This window comes from Strigops habroptila, chromosome 5 (assembly GCF_004027225.2).
Source record: "Strigops habroptila isolate Jane chromosome 5, bStrHab1.2.pri, whole genome shotgun sequence".
Classification (NCBI taxonomy): Eukaryota; Metazoa; Chordata; class Aves; order Psittaciformes; family Psittacidae; genus Strigops; species Strigops habroptila.
This window is the reverse complement of record NC_044281.2, coordinates 21,308,671-21,328,234: the sequence shown is the minus strand read 5'-3', so window position 1 is coordinate 21,328,234 and position 19,564 is coordinate 21,308,671. Positions and strand designations below refer to the sequence as shown.

The 19,564-nt window shown below is 35.8% G+C and overlaps 1 protein-coding gene across 10 annotated transcripts in view; it reads left to right on the top strand.

Moving 5' to 3' along the window:
• The window catches only part of B3GALT1 (beta-1,3-galactosyltransferase 1), a 202,481-nt gene that overhangs the window by 123,042 nt on the left and 59,875 nt on the right, over positions 1-19,564 (top strand). The gene's annotated exons all lie outside the window — the stretch shown is intronic.

The window sequence follows — 19,564 nt, the reverse complement described above, 5'->3', positions numbered from 1 at the left end:
AATAAAATTACAGCAGAATCCAAAAGCAGATCTCCAGTGGAAGCTAAGAGAACCAGCCTCTCAAAAGGAAGTCTGCCTGGTTTTCTGTCAGCACATTTATCCTCTTAGCCAGCAACTTGCTGAAGGCTAAAATGTAGAAACTGGCACAGTCTGAAACATGCAGGTGTTGTACTTACTATAGAACCATACAGTTTATCAAGCACAAGCCTGAACAGCTTAATTCTCACAGTACTGCAATTAAGAATGCCCAAAGTATAATATTTCCAAAATTAAAGAAGGTCTTCAGATTTGTCACAATGTCTAGATTCGAGTTAGGCCACTGAAAACCCATTTCCAAAATTAAAATCATATGTTCTTACAGTTTCATTGGGTACAACTAAATGTCAGTGGTAACACTGGAAGTGGCATCACCCTTTCACTTGGCAAGTAACTGCTAATTAGGTAACTGGGCCTTATGTACAGAGACATATTAATGGAAACATAGGTAATTACCAATATCCAGAATGAAGCGATTATATAGTTTTCTATAACTTTACAATTCAATAAAACTTGGCATTTTGATGTTCCGTATTGGAACTTATGTTACTCCTTGTCTAAAATAATGCTTGCTATTATTCACAAAGCTGGGTAAACTGTTCAGTTTATTCAGAAGCAAGGATAACTGTCTCAAAGCAGGAATTGAAACAATTCTCTAACTGCCAAGATCAGTGCCAGAAATTTAAGATAGCATCTTGAGATTTTCTGATAAACTACCAAGAGCTGTTTATTTAACTTTACATCTAATCTTTGTTTGTTTAGTGACTGAGGCAAAAAAGGTGCAAAGTTCAACCACCTTCTCTCTTCAGTGTAGGAACATTATGCTTCAACAATGAAAAGATCAGCATTTGGGAATTGCCAGATAAGAAGTGAAAACTTACCAGGTACTCCAGACATCAGTTTCTGTAACACACAGCTGAAAAGCTTTTATCTCATTCTGTGTTGCGGTCAAAAGAGGCGATTGCTTCTCCTGCACTAACATTGCTGTGGCTCCAGGAATTAGTTAAAAATACATTAAATTGAAGCCCTTTTTTTCCTGGCCATACATATTTAAAAGCACAGAATTTACAGTTGCCTGTTTATACATTCTATGTATATTGCAGAACCTGGTCTTGTAATGAACATTACATGTACTATGCTTTCATGCACAAGCTTTTCCATTAGAAGAAAGGAATTTTGATCACAGTCCTTTGTGACAGACGTTTTTCAGGGACAGAATTCTAGTTTGCTAATAACAACATGCATCCTGCCTATTAAACACCAAATTCAAGCAACCCTGATGCTCACTGGCATAACAGCAGGACTAATGTACCATAATGTAAAATAAGATTAAACCATGACAAAATAATACTGCTATTTATTTCTTAAACAGTGTAGAGGCACAAAACCCAAAGCATTAGACATGGAACGCAGTCATCTAGGAATCAAAAGTGTCTTTATCTTAAAAATGGGGAAGATGCAAAAATAAAATGCTTAAGAAAGGAAACATTACAGAAAGCCTTTTGGGGACTGGAATGGAATAAATGCTTCTAGAAGTAGAGAAAATTTGTTCTCAAGGACATGTGGTAAACCATCATTTATCACTCTCTCTAAATGTATGATATAGATGTATGGTTAATAACGTTTTACTCTCAATAGTGTACAAACTAGGATCTGAAAGTAATACAGTAATTTGTAAAACTAGCATATGTTCTTGTGATACGTGGGAAGGAATACCCTCTCAAAACTGCATTTTTGCTTTAGTGGATATAAACCTGTGAGGAAACATCTAAAATCTGCCAGTTGTTGATAAGCACAGGCAAATTTATAGACTCTTGCACAAACTAAACATTCTGTAAATTTCCAAAGAAATGTTATTTTACTATTTATTCATTTTTGTAAAACTCCAGTTCCTGGAAGGTTTATTCCAGTAAGACATTTTGGAAATAATTTCTATTGATAAACTTCGTCATGGAAAAAAACAGCATTTTTAGTTATATATATGCAATGGTTTTCAAACCCTGATTTGGATCTGGTACCCTGATCATCATGCTATGTAAGATTCTGGAAAAAATATAATTGAGTAGGTGGGATTTCTGCCCCACTGAGCTTATATTCATTATATGTGCATCAAATAACACAATTCTTTTACTGTTCTGCTTAAAAGTGTGCTTTTTAATAAATACTAATACATATCTTCCGAATTTCTAGAATGATTTCTCACAAAAGCTTTGTAAACAATGAGAAATCATTACATCACCAATGTGTGCTCACTGCATTTACAGGTAACTAAGTAAAAGCCCAGAAGGCCTAAAGCAATTTTTGTATAATGCAAAAGCTTCTTATTTCTCTGCAATGGTCTTCAACCAGTAAATATCACCATATTTACTCTGTAGCATCAAAGTAGGGTATAACCACCTAGGATGGTTAGGGATCCACCAAGGATCCCCGTTATCACCATGGTAATCCCTCAGATTTACCCCTCTGGCATAAAAGACCAACTGCATTTGAAGTAGAATCTCCTGCCCTTGGAGTTACCCAGAAGCCATCCAGACACAGTCCTGGGCAAACAGCTAGAGGTGGCTCTACTTGAGAAGAGAGGTTGGACTAGATGACCTCCAGAGGTCCCTTCCAACCTCAACCATTCTGCGATTCTGTGAATATGGGAGCTGTAAGCCCATGTTAAAGCACACTGAAACATGCAGCTACACACACTCTTATTACTAGAAATTAATATATCATGCTATGTAGTACTTCAAAAATAAGCACTTGGGCCATGCTCTTCCCATTTGTTAGCTGTGACTAGCCAGCCTGTCCCAAATACCTGCCTATGATCTAACCTACGATCCAGCAAACGCTTGGTTATATGCTTACTTTCAAATAGATAAATAGTCTAGCAGAGTCAAATAGCACTTTTATATGCTTGACGGCAAATATGCCCATAAATGCCTTTACATGCAGTTACCTTTAGTAGGGTAATATGGTGCTTAGAATTTATGATTTACAGCGTTTATTAGTCCTTTGAGCACTATCTATGTTTTGAACTCAGAACCTGTCATGTTAAAATAACACAAAACCAGTGAGAAGAAATCACATACCTACTCTGAGTCATTTCAAAGTCAGCACATGATCTCTCAACAGGAGATTTGTGGAAATGATTAATAATTTACTTGCCATTCATAATTTAGTTGAGAATTTTTGCCTTTTTTTACTTACTAATGAAATGCCTGTGAGTGGATCACAATTTTCTCAAATTTATTATTCATTACAACTATTTGCTGAATAATTTCTGCAAACAGTTCCTCTTTTGTAGCTCAATCCCATTGTGAATGTTTATTATTCAAAATTTAGTCTGTGAAACTAATTACGTAAGCCATATATTAGATTTGTTCAGTGTTTGCCTGAACATTGTTCTTATAACCAAGTACGTGTTCTCGAAACACCCTTTCGTCCAGTATAAACTTAAATTGTATTCTTCTGTGAACACTTCTTTTGTAAAGTTTATTTGCTAGAATGTTCATAAAAAGCGAACACTGTGAAACAATTGAATTTTAAAATCTATACAAATACTGGAGAATATTTTTTCTTCAGGACCAAGTCTACCAATAAAAGATAGCACCATCTCAGTTATTGAGCTGTTACTCAAATGACCAAACATGATGATCCTATTCTCCTCCTCATAGTGAAAACAGGAAGATTGTAGCATCAAAACTAGATGCCTTTTCATTTCCGCTTTTCTGTTACCCAGTTTTTCCAAGTGTTCCAAGCATTGCTTAAAGCAATATGGCAATAACCTAAATGCTACTTCATTGCAGGGCGATTCTAAAACTGGTAAGGCTTTACTGGGAAGGTGAAGAGTAAAAGGGAAACACACAAAATGAAAATACACAGATCATACACCTCTTCTATAGCCCCAAAAATCTCACATAACTGACCTCCAGGTGTTTGTAGAGATTCTTCTTACATGCCAAGAACTTAAAGCCTTCTAGTTTTGTTTTTTTCTTTTTTTGTTTTTGTTGGTTTTTTGGTTTTGTTTTTGGTTTTTTTTGTTTGTTTGTTTTTGGTTTTGTTTGTTTGTTTTTATTTGATTAAAGATTTTTCAGACTTGGCATTCATTTCCTCATGTTTTCAGATTCTTTTCAGTAACCACTAAGGCCCAGCGATTTTTTGAGGCTGATTTAGCAGCTAGGACTTTAAGGAAAACACCAACTATTGTGGGAAGTGTGTACTAAATCTGAGAGACCTGACATTGTTGAAAGGTAGTAGTGTTGCAGAGCGCCTTTACAAATGTGAGAGAGGTGAAATATTTGCCCAGCTTCACACAGCTACCCAGCAACCAACATCAAACTACTGCTCAATGTTATCATTAAGGATTAGAACTGAAAAAAGATTTAAGTGACACACAAACTCACAAAGGCCTTTCTGCAGAGGGATGAATTTTACAGACTCACCTGTCAAAGGTTATTAATTTCATCTGAACTCAGAGGCACTATTAATACTAGCAAAACTTTGATTCAACATTCAGTTATTGTTGGAATTAATAGTTCCACTGGATCCTAATGAAATCATTTAGAATTTGACTTTTCAGGAAACAACTCTAGAAAATGGTACAAATGCAAAGCAATTTTTAAAAATGTTGCTCCATTTCCACAAGCGGGTACTAAGACAACTCAGCCATATCTTTCTTTCAAAGATGTCACATATTATTTATGGAATTATAACTTACATTCTCTGACCAGTGTGCTTTGATCTTTGTGCTGGTGCTGCTTGTGTTTACAAAATGGGAATGGTGCAATAGGAGGAGTGCTTTAGAATGAAAAAGTATTTGGAGCACAAGACTGATTCAGAATAGTAGAAAAATACAGTAGTTTGGATGTATTTTAATCTGAAAAAATATCAGGAGAGAAGGGTTGGATTTTTTCCTTGTCAAAGACTCTTTTGAGAGCTTTTTATATTCCTTTCACAAATTCTACATACTCTCTAGCTATTATCTCTCCAAGTTATTCCCCCCAATAATACGGATAATTATTCCAGGATCATCACTCCTCATAAGTCTCCTAAAGGTTAATGCTTTTTTCCAGCTGGAAATCTATTCAGTGGTTACATTTCTTATTATCTCTTCAGAGGTATATTGCCTGTAGACAATTGTGGGTCTTTCTCCTTCCAGGTTGGGAGCTGAGATTTTCCCATTATTACACAGTGTCTTGGTGTGGATGAATATCACATACAGCACTCCCATAGGGAAGTGTAATGCATTTCATGTCACAGAGCCAGCCACAGTTAAGAAACTATATGCTGACAGCTACATTGTGAAGTATTCCAACCATTAGTTGCTGCATCTTCTGAAAATTCAAAATTTTTACAGCTCCATCAAGGAACCTTGCTTTTCTAACAGGTGTTTTTACTCAGCTTTAATGTTAGCTACCAAGTCATAGCAAGGTACCACAGCTAGCACTGGCCACAGCAAACTAGCTCTAGATTCTGCCATCATCAGTTTTAGTGTTCATACTGCCTTTTTTTTAAGATGGTGTGAATGCTAATGAATCCTGTCACAAACTTCTGAGATGCTTTCAAAAGGCACATAATTGTTTCATTATTTAAGCAAGAAAAAGGTTTAGTGAGTGCCTGCAAAGGGACAAGAAAATTTTTCTTGAAGTTTTCTGAACTCTAATGTGGTTACCCTTTAAAAAGGAAAAAAAAACAACCAACCAAAGAAAAACCACCTACAAAAAAACCCCATACTTCTAGGACAGATACAGTTGTTTGGTCACAAGATGTCAGGAATTTGCATCTCTTTCCCAAATAAATGTGTACCTGATGGCCTGCTAGCTTAGATTTCTTCAGGTGCGTTTGCTGGTCCCATCGTGGCACTGGAGATAAAACCATACTGAAAACTAGATACCTACTCTGGGATTCTTCCCTTTGTTCCCATTTATGGTTCCCTTTAGAAATACAGGAGTTATCTGTGAAAACTGACACTAATATAATCTTTGAAATGAATTCTAAAGGTCCAGCAAATTGAACCTCATTGAGGTGTGTTTTCCTCTGTGTTGCCAGGATAGGTTCATCAGGACAATCTATATCTGCCAATGATCCTTCAAAAACCTTTTAGCAAGCCTGAAGTAACACTGCCATAGAAACATAGATAAATGACATTGATACAGAAAGAAAATTATACTGAGCTTATTTCTAATTGCTTGCAAAGAATACACACAGAATGCATGTGCATGCTTCACTGGAAGAAAGAAGAATTATATTCTAAGAACCTCAAAGACAATTTGGGATTTTAATCGTACGGGACAGTTATTTTTCCTTGGGTTATCAAAATACAGAATAATTTTGCAACCAGTTACATGTTTTCAATTTTGCAGTCTTCTTTCCTCAGCATTAAAGCAAGCTTCCATGAACTTAACATAATTTAATAATATCTTAACTAGCTGACAGTGCGGCAGGTCTATAATTGCGTGTCACCTTGCAACACTAGTTTGTATAAATGATTTCTTTTTCCTTTCAGCAATCTATTGAACAATTCCAAACACTACTGATGAAGGATTACTTCTAGACAAATATTTTTTATTAAAATATTACACAGAAAATAAAATTTCTTATTCGGATGCAGACAACATTTCCTGAAAGACATTTAATATTAATTTAGAAGGTTTTTACTGACAGCTGCTCAGCAGGACAAAATCTCTTCATTTGATTAGAGTCTTGAGGCAGCCTCATGAAGGTTGTTACTGAAAGAGAGTTATTAGGGTTCTCTCTTTTTCACCTTCAGTCATGGGTATATTGAAATGTGCAATGAGGTTTCCTTTTGATTGTTTAAAATATACATATATATTAAGAGTATGTTTATATTCATGTAAAAGCTGACTAAGGATTAATACAAAATAAAAGTGCAAAGTTTTATAAAACTAAGTTGTTGCATAAAAATGAAAAATAGTAGAAATTTTGAATGATGGACTGAAAAACAATGTCAGCAAAATAGTTGCTTAAGCGTGCAGTTTGGTATTGTTTTCTGGTTTATTTTCTATATCGCTGTCTCCATTTAGCTGTAATAAACGATAACTTATAATTGTGCCAATTAAAGAATAAGGGAAAACTGTTCATTCTGCCTGACACATGAGGTTTCTCCAGTCATTGCTTCCTACTGATATTTAATGTTTAGAACATCCTTTGTACTTATTTAATGTTCTCCTTTCCCCTGGTGACCTAGAGGTGAATTAATCAGACCTGAAAGATGGCAAAGGCTTTATGAGGTACAAACGAAGACATAAAATTAGCCACTCAGATTCCCCAAAAGAATTATTTTTTTTCCCCCCTAAAAAAAAGTAACTTTGAAGTCTTTTCTTCCATCCAGTGTGCCCACCTATAAATAACAAAATTTCAGGTTCTAAGGAGACATTACCTGCAAAGTACTGAACAATCTGTTCATGACCATGGTCATGCCTCCCTGTGCTATTGTGTTTCATAATGAAGTCAGTGGAGGATGCAGGCTTATTCCTGACTCCTTTCAGGACACTTTCAAAGATGAGTTAGGTGTACATTATGGAGATTTCTAAAAAAACAAAACACACACAAAACTAGTTTGCTCACTTTTATCTCCGGGATCAGATTTCACTTCATTTGGATTACAGCTGACCATATATCCATATGGTGCCAATAACTGTGTAAAAAATTCTTCATTCTGTACTTGACACTCATTCTCCTGGACCTTAATTTAGGTTAACGTAATACCTTGGGTATACCTGTCTTTTATGTCCCTAAATGTACAAGTCCTTAATCTAATACACCTTTCTGCTGGGGAAAAAAGAAAAAGAAAGGAAAAAAAAAAACCAAAACAACCCCCACAAAAACCACCAACAGCATATTGCCTGTGAATTTACTCATTGCCTGATCTCCATCCTCTCCCACTTCATGCATGAAAGCTGAGCAATATAGCTCAGTTTTGCTGCCGTAAACACAGTCCTATGTAAGTGGATTTGGATAAGACAAAATGTTAATCCTGACCTGAACTAACAGCATTTATAACTAACCACACAGGTAGACAGGATTTAGGATGTTAATTGGGTGTCATACTGCAATGCTTAACTCATAATTCTACAATCAATGGACTTCAGTGAAAAGCTGGCATAAGATGTTCCTGACTTTCCTTGCTAGCACCGTAACTGCTTGTGAAACTGTGCTATATATCATACACAAACTGATCTGGAATAAAGATAACTCCAGAACTTGGGAAAAGACCGTTTTCCCAAGTTAGTATGCCTATGCCATAATAATATACAGTTCAACCAATACAGTTGAGAGAGCTATCTTTCACCACATGGGGTCAGGGCCATACGGTTAGGGGTGATTAAACCAGCCTCAGCACCAAAGCCACCGTGTCCTGACTTTTAGCCCCCAGAGTGGGGTTGTCTGGCATAGCACCTTGGAAGAGAAGCTCTTAGCTCTGTATTTCCAAATTTTCAAAAGTGGCTGCTCACCTTATTTTATTTTAAAACAGATGCATTCACAATCTCCACCATGTTCCCAACGATCTCTGTCAGTAGTTAGCTCTGAAAACAATTTCTAATATAATGACATTAAAGAAGATGCCCATTTGAAAATCTGGCCTTAAAAGAAAGGCACAAAAATGTCAATTTACTCAGGAATTCCTAGCTTCTAATATCAAATCACTTTTTCAGTAAAGAAGATGTCACCAGAGAAGAATTCTGAAATGTGTCATTAGGTCAATCTGGTGTATCTCACTGTGGACCTGAAATACTGATAGAATTATAAAATAAACAGGGCTATTGGCTGCACCACATAGATCCCAAGCATGTGCATTTTGCAAATGACAGGAGTAAAAATGACAGTGGGGGTTTTAAGCTAAACTCAAGAGCAAAGATTATGACAGAGATTTAAATATTGTGTAAATGAGACAACTTCTCTTATGGGCATAAGTGGGAAAATGAAACATAATTTAACATGTCTTGCTAACTCCTGCCTATCTGTGAAATATTAAGCATCAGCATTTTTTTAATTTAAAAGGAAAATTAAAAAGAAAATCTTGTCACTGCAGTGCACAGGAAAGATGACGTTCAGAGGATGAAAGCCAGCTGTGTAGAGAATGACTTTGATGTTTGCAAATCCACTTTCTTTTGTTACAGAAATTGAAAGGAGGCCCAGGTCTTATGCTAAAGAATGTAGAGTGGAGAACTGAATTTTCTTCCTAGTTCTGCCACTGATTCTTGCATGATCTCAGGCAAATTGCTTCAGTCAAAACTTTTACAAGCAGCTGCTGTGTATTCAACATGGTCTAGTGTGAGGTATCCCTGCCCATGGCAGGGGGGTCCTTTCCAACCCAAACCATTCTATGATTCTGAGCACTCAGTCTGACAGACCAAGGATTAGGTTTGTAGAAGTTTTAAGAATTCCTAGCTCCAAGTGATGTGAATTGATTTGCTTGTTTTAAAACTCCAGCTCTGGACAAATGTTAAAAACTGTACTTTCAGAAATAAAGTCATGATCATTTCACATTAGACACCCAAACTGGTCTGTGCTTTGAGGATATATCACTGTGCCATAGTACCGTGTTGTGAAATGGAAACAATAATAACCACTCATTTCACAAGAACATTATAAAATGGAGACACTAACATTTGTAAACTCTGAGATACTGTAGTTTCAATGGAGCCCATCACTCTTATGAGGAAATCAGTAGTATTGTATTCAGAGAAAGATTTGAATATTGCCGCAAACTGAATGAAGCACATTTTTAAATGATCTATTGGAAAACTGCTTGTTAAATGAGTAGTATCCATCTTGTGACCTGAATGAGGCAGGCTGGGAATCAGTTGGAGAAGAGTACTGTGCTCTCACACAATTAAGGGCTGTATCATAATGCAAACCCACATTTCAGCCCAAATACTTTAAAAGTTTGGTTAAGCTCCTAGCAACTGATTTCAAACTCTTACAATGAGAAGTTCTGGGAAGCTTAAATATAGTCTTGTTTCTTGTGTCACATCTAACATACGCTTATTAGCAAAGTCCTCATGAAACGAAACATTTGGCAAACTAACACAAGAACAATTTGGAATAGCATTCTGATGCTGGGAGATCAAATCTTTCAAAAAGCTTTGTTTTATGTTAAAAGAACTTGTAAGACAGAAATTCTCTTTGGAAGGAGTGAGTTTCTTAGCTACTTTTTTGCAAAAAATCTTGTTTGGACAGGATCTGTTCATGAATTGAGTCTAGTTATAATCACTCAGATTATAATCTCAGAGCCTGTGCCATTTAATTAGTATTTAAGTACATGTACTGTAGCTACATTTAATTACAATCCTAAATTCCTATCTATTATCTGACAGATGATTGCTACTATTTGGCATTCAAACAGCTTCCAAAAAATAGGAAGTGAAAAACCTAATATGAATAACAATCAGCAATACAGCATGCTGTTACACAAAACAAGCCTACAACAAACGCTAGATCACACACACAAAAAAGTAGTCACCAAATCATTATAATCAAAGTATTAAAGCAAAAGAAGGCCCTAAACTAAGATTTTCTTTTCTTTCTCCAGTGGTGTTTTGTTTTTGTTTAGATTCTGATTCTACATTTAGTCCTACAGATTACAAGCTTGTGTGGTGGTGCCCATAAGACCCTAATATCAAAGATATGAAAGACAGGGACAGTGATATTTGCAATTAAAAAGTAATACTGCAGTTGAGTTATTCTTACCTCCAACTTAACATTCTTATATTTTTCCAAATTTCAAAGATCTCTCCCCAGTTCCTCCACTGTTCATTTTGTCCACATAGGGACCAGTAGGGAAAAGAAAAAAATATGAATAATGCATATGTAATATGCATTATTTTAAAACAATAATTTACAAATAAAGTAAATTTTGCTAAATTTCTTCTCATTTAAAATTGTGCTTTAAGCTAAGTTTCCTAAATACCTGTAAGATAGACTTTGTTAAGTGAAATAATAATTGAACTCCTGAATGGGACTAAAGTTACTGCTGCATATATGGAACAATGTGAAAAGGATTTATAGGGACAGAAAGTGGGAAGATTAAACAAAAGTGGACAGCTAATTCAGCTCATGGACTTAAACAGCCAAAAGCTAACTTCTTCCTATGCAACAATGGTGCTAAAATCACAGCACAGTTCAGTAACCTGAAAATCTTGACTTAGCCTATGCACACAAAGGCCTTTTATTTTCAGCTATCTAAATGACTCCCTTTGCTGACAGGATTAACATTCCTGTGCATTACAAATGAATACAAGATTAGACTGGGCTGTTCTTTACTTAGGATGTTTCCCAATTCAGGGTTTCTGACCCAGAATTTTGTGGTTTAATTTAGTTATCGATCGACTATTTTGTTATTTTACAACCAAAAACTCGGCAAGCACTGCAGTTCACTTAAAAGTCCCGCGTCATTTCACTGGTTCTTTGAATAGATTGTAACTATAGCATACAGCAGTGGTTATGCTGTAAAACGAAATTCCACAGGATTTTGCCTAACATTCTGGAAAAGGACATAAAAAGGATGAATATGCAAGAAGTGATCTAGCACCCCTAAAGATCTGATTGCTACCGCTTAAGGGCATGCTGATTTACCTCACTGTTGGGAATGTGTTTGTTAGATTTTTCTCCATCCTCTCACGACACCATCTGTTTTTAATGTTGACACATTTACATTTTAAAACAACCCAAAGACCCAGCTTTACTTATATGTCTTGCTAAATGTGAATGAAATTCAAACTGAAATGCATCAACTAATTCTGCAGACACCCAAGGTATCTATTCCTTTCCGTGACTTCTCCATAACCCTTTACTTGATCTATAAATCCTGTAGCTTGTTTGGTGTAACAGACTGTATTGTCACAATAATTTCAATTCTGTTTAAAATCTCACAATATTTTATGAGGTATTTGTCTTAGGTTTTCAGGTCCTTCAATCAAAACTTTTTACAAGGAAGTCTTAATCTCTTTTGCCTGCAAATTAAAACTGCACTTTTAGGTGTTACAGGGCTTTTACTTTTTAAAAGTAAAAGTTTTTTACTTTTTTAAAAGATTACTTTTCTAAAGCCCTCAAATACCTAAAATTATAAAGAACTGCATGAATAAATAACATTAACAGGGAGCATCAGAGATTGACAGACCATTTTACAACAGTAACCAAAGTTTTAAGTCTACCCTTGTACTGATTTCAGTACAATTTTGTCATCAAAGTCTCTGCTCAACTTCCTATTTTGTTTATTAGATGGAATATCTAGTTATGATCATCCTAAATTCAGAACTGGAGAAATCATGAAATGCAAGAGCTAGAGAAATAGGAGTATTGCAAGTAAGGAAGCTAGGCAAGCAAAACCCAAAGGGGCATTATACTCCAAGTGAGAGATCTAAAAGCAAGAGCAGGAATCAGGAGCTAAAGTGCAGGGCTAAGGAGCAAACCACAAGAGCAGGATGAGCTGAAGTATGAGGAAACTCAAAAGCAACCTGCTGAGTGTCCTAGAGGAATAACCCATGCCAGTTGGGTAAGCAGTTCTTGGTCAGGCTGAGGCCAGTCTTCAGTCCTGGTAGACAAATTACAGCCAGGTGACTGCTGTATTGAGTCTTGAAAAAAAGACACCACATATATCCAGTTGGATTTTGTAAAGATAGGACAATTTCCATGCACAAGTATAACACGAATGCGTAAAATATATTAAATACTGCTATAGAAAGTATGTAATAAGTGACCTTATAGATCATTGTGAGCTTTGAGTTGCCAGTGATCTCAGCTCATTGTTGCTTTCTGATTTTTACCTTTGCCTTCATTTCAGAGACAGATTTTAGTGAGATCCACTGCTTTCTCCTTAGATGTAGATATTTTTCTTGAAATAGGCAGAACTTTATGTGTGTGAAAGCAAATGTACATGGCTGTAGACAGATTATTTTATATGCTATAGCAGAAAAAATGTCTGCAGTGCATGTGTCAACCCACCAGCATAGAGGTATACATAGTGAAGAGAGTAATAGTGTATTACGCTCCATCTGCAGCTGAAAACTCTGTCAATTGCCAGAAAAGGGGAAGAGGGATATAGGGAAATACAGACAGGCGATAGATTCAAAGAGACAGAAGTTTAATAGCAAGTATACCAAAAAAAAGCGTATGAAATTGTTTGATACAGGTGAAAGATGTCAGCTTATTGCTTTTTATTTATAGACCTGCACAGATGTGTATAGTGCTTTGTCATACAAAAATTAAATTGATGCAGATAGCTGAAGGAGTAGAGATGTGAAATCAGAATTGGTATGAAGAGACTATTAAAATGAACTAAATTATCAAGAAATAGGAACCACTTTATCCTCTGGTCATTGCAATAAGTATGCAATGAATTATTCTGAATACCAAGTATCTTCCTAATTAGGCCTATGGTGTCATTGTACAATGTAGAGTGCTCGCAGAGGAATTAGTGATAAGCAGATAAGCCTTCCATAATAAAAAGAGGTGTAAGACTACAAAACACATTATAGCAAAAGCCACACCACACATAGGCATATCCAAAGAAGAGGTCCGATATCCTAAGCAGAAATTATTTCCTGAATGGGAGTCCTTTCAAAAAACAACCTTTTCTACAAACTACAGGAAAAACACCACACCAATAGAACTGCTTGTGAAGTCCACAAGAAACCTGTTATTTTCTGCTCCCAAAAATCATAGAATCACAGAATGGTTTGGGTTGGAAGGGACCTTAAAAATCAACTAGTTCCAACCCACCTGCCACTGGCAGTGGCACTTTCCACTAGACAGGGTTGCTCAAAGCCCCATTCAACCTGGCCTTGAACACTTCCAGGGATGGGGCATCCACAACTTCTCTGGGCAACCTGTGCCAGTGCCTCACCAGGCTCACAGTGAAGAATTTCTGTAAGTATCAGAGTCCGGAAATATTGTCTCAGAATACATCTTTCGTATTTTCATACACTCTTAGTTGTTCTGAGTAATGCAAGACTTTTATTTATTCCATTAATACTTGAATTCTAGGAGGAAAGTGAATGAGGGAAGGATTTCAAAAGAGTCAAGAGCAATCAAAGGCACTGATTGAGATCTACAATAATGCTCAGCTAGCACCAGTTTCTCACATTCTGACCCAAAAATGAGAGTACATTGTAATAGTTATGGATTACCAACCAGCAAGTGCCATTTGAGGTGCCACCATGTATGATCTTTGTAGAAGGGAAGTAACTTGCATGAAAGTTGAAGTAACAGAATGAATCTGATTAGTTTTCTTTAAAATTAATTACAGCATCATTACTTGTTTTCTTTGTTTTCTCTAAAATGAGCACAATGCTTGTATGAGGAGAATGGATGATGCATGTATTGTATTATACATATAAATTCCCACTCATATGGGATAAGTCACTGTAGAAATACTTTAAAATTAACAAACCTTCTCAGTTCAGTACAGATAACAATACTGCATTCCCACCTTTATTATGAAATGAAGAATTATTAGTTGTGTAAACGTCTTCTAAATTCCATTTCTGGTACTGCACAAGCAGTATCAGTGATTTCTTTTCATACATTTGAGATGTATAAAGATAGGCAGCAAACACTAGCTCTTCAAAAAGTCCCCAAACTGTTTTTAATCACTTTTCTAATTTTTTTAAAATGAAGACTGAAGAACTTTCATTTTTGTAACACACAGCAGAGCTTATTTTTATTTCTAGTGCTGTGAAACACTAATGGTTTATTACTCAGTACTTGATAGGAGGATGAGTGTTATTTACAACTCTAAATGCTTTGGAATTTTGAAAATCTTTGATTCAGTTTCACAAAGCAGCAAAATGATGGATTAGATTAGATGCATGAGAGAGTAAGAACTTGCTGGAAAACAGACAACTCTAGAATATTTCTAAGGAGAGAAAGAATAAAATGCATTTTCCTAAAGGACAGGAAGTTATTTTTATCTGTCTGTCTTATGTTTAAGAGATTTCTTTTTTTTTCTTTTAATGAAAGTGCTATGGCAGAGAATTCATGTTTTGGTTGAACGCAGAGCAAGCAGCAGGCTAAATTATATACTCAATACAAGTCTCATGCAATAATGATGAAATAAGTGTAAAATGACTGTAACCAAAGCAGACGCTTTATGAAGTAAAGTCTCCTCTAAATACAGTATGTGTAGGCTATATAAAGAAAATTGAAATGCATTAAAAAAAAGATGAAATCGTAGACCAGGCTGGCCAAAAGTTTTAATGAGATTGTAAAATATTATGATAAGCGTCTGTTTAAAATATACTCGGCCTTTGTCACTGCAGTATAAAGCAGATAAAAACCTAGCAAGATGTCAGGAAACATAATTAGAAGTCAAGCTGGCATGGAATTATTGTCCTCAACAAACACAAGGAGCCAGTTCTGAGCCTCTGGCCTGTGATGAAAAGTTCTGCTGAATTCAGCACTAAGAAAGAAATAACTCAAATAATTGTGGGCTGCAGGACTAGACCTTGGTCATTACTTAATCTAAATACTGTAGAGCTTCAGTCTGGTAACGGTGGCATGAACTTTGCAATGAACAGCTATTTAACAAAGAAGTCAAAAGTCTGCTGCTGCTACTAAAGCAGCAACCACTTAATTTCAGGCAGCATACAGATACCTTCCAATATATAGCAATCATTACAAAAGAAATGCATATTTATAGTCAAATTTATCATCCTTGCATTGTCATATACAGACAGACACACACATTAATCTTTATTAGATTAGTTTAGATTAACTTCAGGTTTGGTTTTTCTCTAACTCTGAGGCTGTGTTTTAGTAGAGGCATTTCACAGAAGGTTTAATGTTTAGAATTGTGTAAATTCCACTCAGCTTAGTAAGGATAAAATTTGCATAATAAGGCTGCAATTCAAGATCTTCTAGGAATAAAATTTCTCCTGAAATATCTAACATTTATAAATGAAAATACCATCGGAACAAATCAGCACTTGAGATTCAATTCTAGGTTTACAAAAATAGCTATAGAAAATAAGAATAAGAAAATATTTCATTGTAAAATATGAAAGTTTTCAGCATAGCCAGGGGTTTCTATTTTTTCATCAACAGTTCAGTCTTTAGCTTAAAGTACATCAAGTATGATAATGGTCATAACTGTTTTCTGTTCGCTTAAAAATATTAGTATTGAAACTTACTGAACTACTCTGGCTTGATTAAATGCATAGCAAAAGTCAAGCACTGGAATGCCTATTTTCCCATGCCAGGGCATACAATGACATATGTCCTACACCTTTCATTTCAGATGAAGTCAAGGGAATAAGGTAGCACAAATGCCTGTGAAAGATAGCTGGCATGAAATAAGTCATACACCAGACATCATCCCTTGCAGTGATAAATGCTTTAGTGAGCTGGATGTCTAGTGGAAAAAAAGAGGGCTGAGGAAAATCAATGTGTCTTAAACATGATCTTCATTGTTCTAATGAGTTATTTAGTTATACATCCCTCTCCTATTGCCCAGTAGGGGAATATATCATGAATATATCTCCAATCTTTAAGCTCCTTCATACCTTCATTCAGTCTTTTCTTATTCATATTCTTTGCTGGTTTTCTCTGTTTATTTCTCATTGTATGGTCCTAACCACCTCCCCTTAGCTTGTCCCTACATTCACTAAAGCCTTTACCAACTGATTTAAACCTGCTTTAGTCATGGTTTAAAAACGTTAAAACCTGCCTCGAGCCTTTATACTTCTGTCTTCCCCTTCATAAAGAAGAGGTTGCAACTTCTATAAGAACAATCAGTGTCAGTGCTTGCCCAGGGCCCCTTTTTTTTTTATTTTTAAGATTGTAGAATAAGGAACTAAGAATAGTAGGTAAGAATCCCCAGAGATACAAGCAGAAATGGTGCTAACAACCACCAGTTACAGTGAGCTTCTTTAATCTACTACTTAACAGCGAAACAGCAAGGCAGAGCCCAGAGTTCTCACTAATCACTAATTCGAGCTCCAAAATTAAGCAGAGATGTTCAGTAGCAGCATTTTTGTGCAAGGACACACATGAGGTGAAAATAATGTTATTTACAGACTATATTCAATTCATCTGTGGTGGAAATAATGGGGGGGGGGGGGGTGGTGTGCATGCTGGTACTACAATACCTAGTGCTCTGTAATTACTACCAGTAAAAGTATTAAGACTTTCTGGCTACTGGTTAGCATAGTTCTGGAGGATGGCTGAAACTCCCACAGCGCTCTTCCCATAGCCAGTGTGGATTGAGGCACACAAAGTTGAAGTGGAGATTCTGAACTCCAGGCCTCCCAAGCTCTTCCTAGCATGTTCTTTTACCAGTTACACAGGTTATACTATTGTCTTCATAATCCACTCTCTCATTTGTAGTAATTTACATTGTTGAAATGAAACCAAACTGAAATAACTCATTTGAAAGGTTTTTCATTATCTGAAATAATTATAGCTACAGCTTAAACTTAAGATTCGTATTTCATATACAGAATGGAATCTGCTGTATGGTTGATCTTAGCAACTGAACTAATCCATTAGGCTAATTCATATGTATTATATGCATATACCTGGAGAACAGAATAGACTTGTCTCAACTTGCAGCTTAGATGATGATGCTCAACTCTTTTGCAAACAATTGGCTGACTGACAAAAATACAGAAAGAAACAATGCCTTGGTAAGAGTAATTTCCTATATAAGAATCCTGCTGGATAATCAGCTCTTGACAGATACTCCAAAAGCAGTGAATATACTAGGCATTTATTCTTATTTGTACTTGTACAGAAGATTGTGACCTTTCGTTTGACATGTATTCCCCACAGCTATTTCACAGTCATATTAATTTAATCAGATAATATGTATGGACTCTCTCTCCACGTAGAACAGGGGAACCAAAACCACAGTGATGATAGCTTCAGGAAGCATTTAAACTAGCACACCATCTTTTGTAGTGGGTAGGAACAAGACCAAGCACTTGAGTTCTCACCACTTCAGAGAGATTTTCCCCTTTGCTTCAACTTATATTAGCCTTAGCACTTGGGTAACAGCCTTTAGTACGTAATAGCTGAAGACTGCCAGGAGATTCCTTTAAACAAAGAACCCTCTTCTCTGCAGTGCGTGCACGTACTTTCTCTGTCCACATCAGGGCAAGAAGCCCCAAATTTGGTGATCAGCAAGAGCCTTGTACAAGATTGCTCTCTTTTCTAAAAGCATTCCTTTAGGGAATTAAAAGTGATCAAGCAGTCTGAGAAAGGGCAATCTCAGCCTGGGCTGAATACAAATCAAATATATAAACGAAGCTGCACATCAGTTAGACTTACTGCTGATAAGTATTGACAGCAGCATGGCCTTTTGCCTTTCCTTGGACCATCTTCTCTTAAAATCTAACTTATATAGCTCAAAATAATTATACTGCTCTTCTGTACTACTATCAAGATGTTCCTGACACTACATGCTGACAGGTTTCAATGGAATGAAATTTTATCTATTAGGGCAGACTTATTAGTGGCCATTACTTTTAACAGGGATTTAAGAGTGGCTACTATATGTGTTGCAAGCTTGTTTGTTTTCAAAAGAACTGTAGTAGCAAATAGAAAATTCCAGTCTGAGTTTCAAATTCCACAGCAATTCTATGCTTTCAAAATGATGAAGTTATAATTCCTTTCTATCTTTGACGTAGAAAAATCAGGAGGAGTTCCTCACTGTTTTGGCCTTGATTAAGATTTTAAACTTTTTCAGATAGGTGGTTTAAGATAGTTATATAGTTTATCTCTGACCTGCTTAAAGGAAACATTTCATATCTATTTTATTCCAAACTCAAACTGGAAAAGGAGCAATTCGTGGGGGAGAGGAAGAAGCTTAATGACTATGGAGATAGGGAATTTTGTAAGAAGTCCCAGTGGGGAAAAAAGAAAAAAAAAAAAAAAAAAAAAGAAAAGGGGCAATTTCATTGATGTTTCTGCATCTAAAAAAAATATTAATTTTTAGTCTAACCAATCTGTTTTCATATGAAGACAAAACACCATATTTGATTTATGTTTTATTACAAAATTACTGAGCCTAACCCCTAAAATCAGTATTGTTTAACTAGAAAATTATTTTGAAAAAATTAAGAAAATTTTTATTTTTTTTAATTCAAAGTATTCATAGGAAAATTTAAAAGGAACTGGGATAAAAATCTAATGGCCAGTTCTAAGATATTTGAGTTACAGTCTTTTTCATACTTTTGCCTTTGCTGCACCATGCAGGGCCTCTATGCAAGAAAAGTTTCTCATAAATTCAACAAGAATAAGAGCAATTACATAGGCTGACTTATGTTTCTTCATTTCTCAAAAATTCTGAATACAAGGGTGATTTCTATTTGTATTCTACAATTTTGAAAGTCTACTAATTGCAAGACATCCTAAAATAGATGTAAATTGCCTGGATGGGCATCATCCAATTTCTAATGGACAGGTGTTCATATAAAAATTCAACAGTATCAGCAACAAGTGGGCAGTTACTGGTGGGGCAAGGGGTGTTAAGAAATTATTTGGCTCACAGCTGGACTTCCTGTTTAACCACAGGGATGAC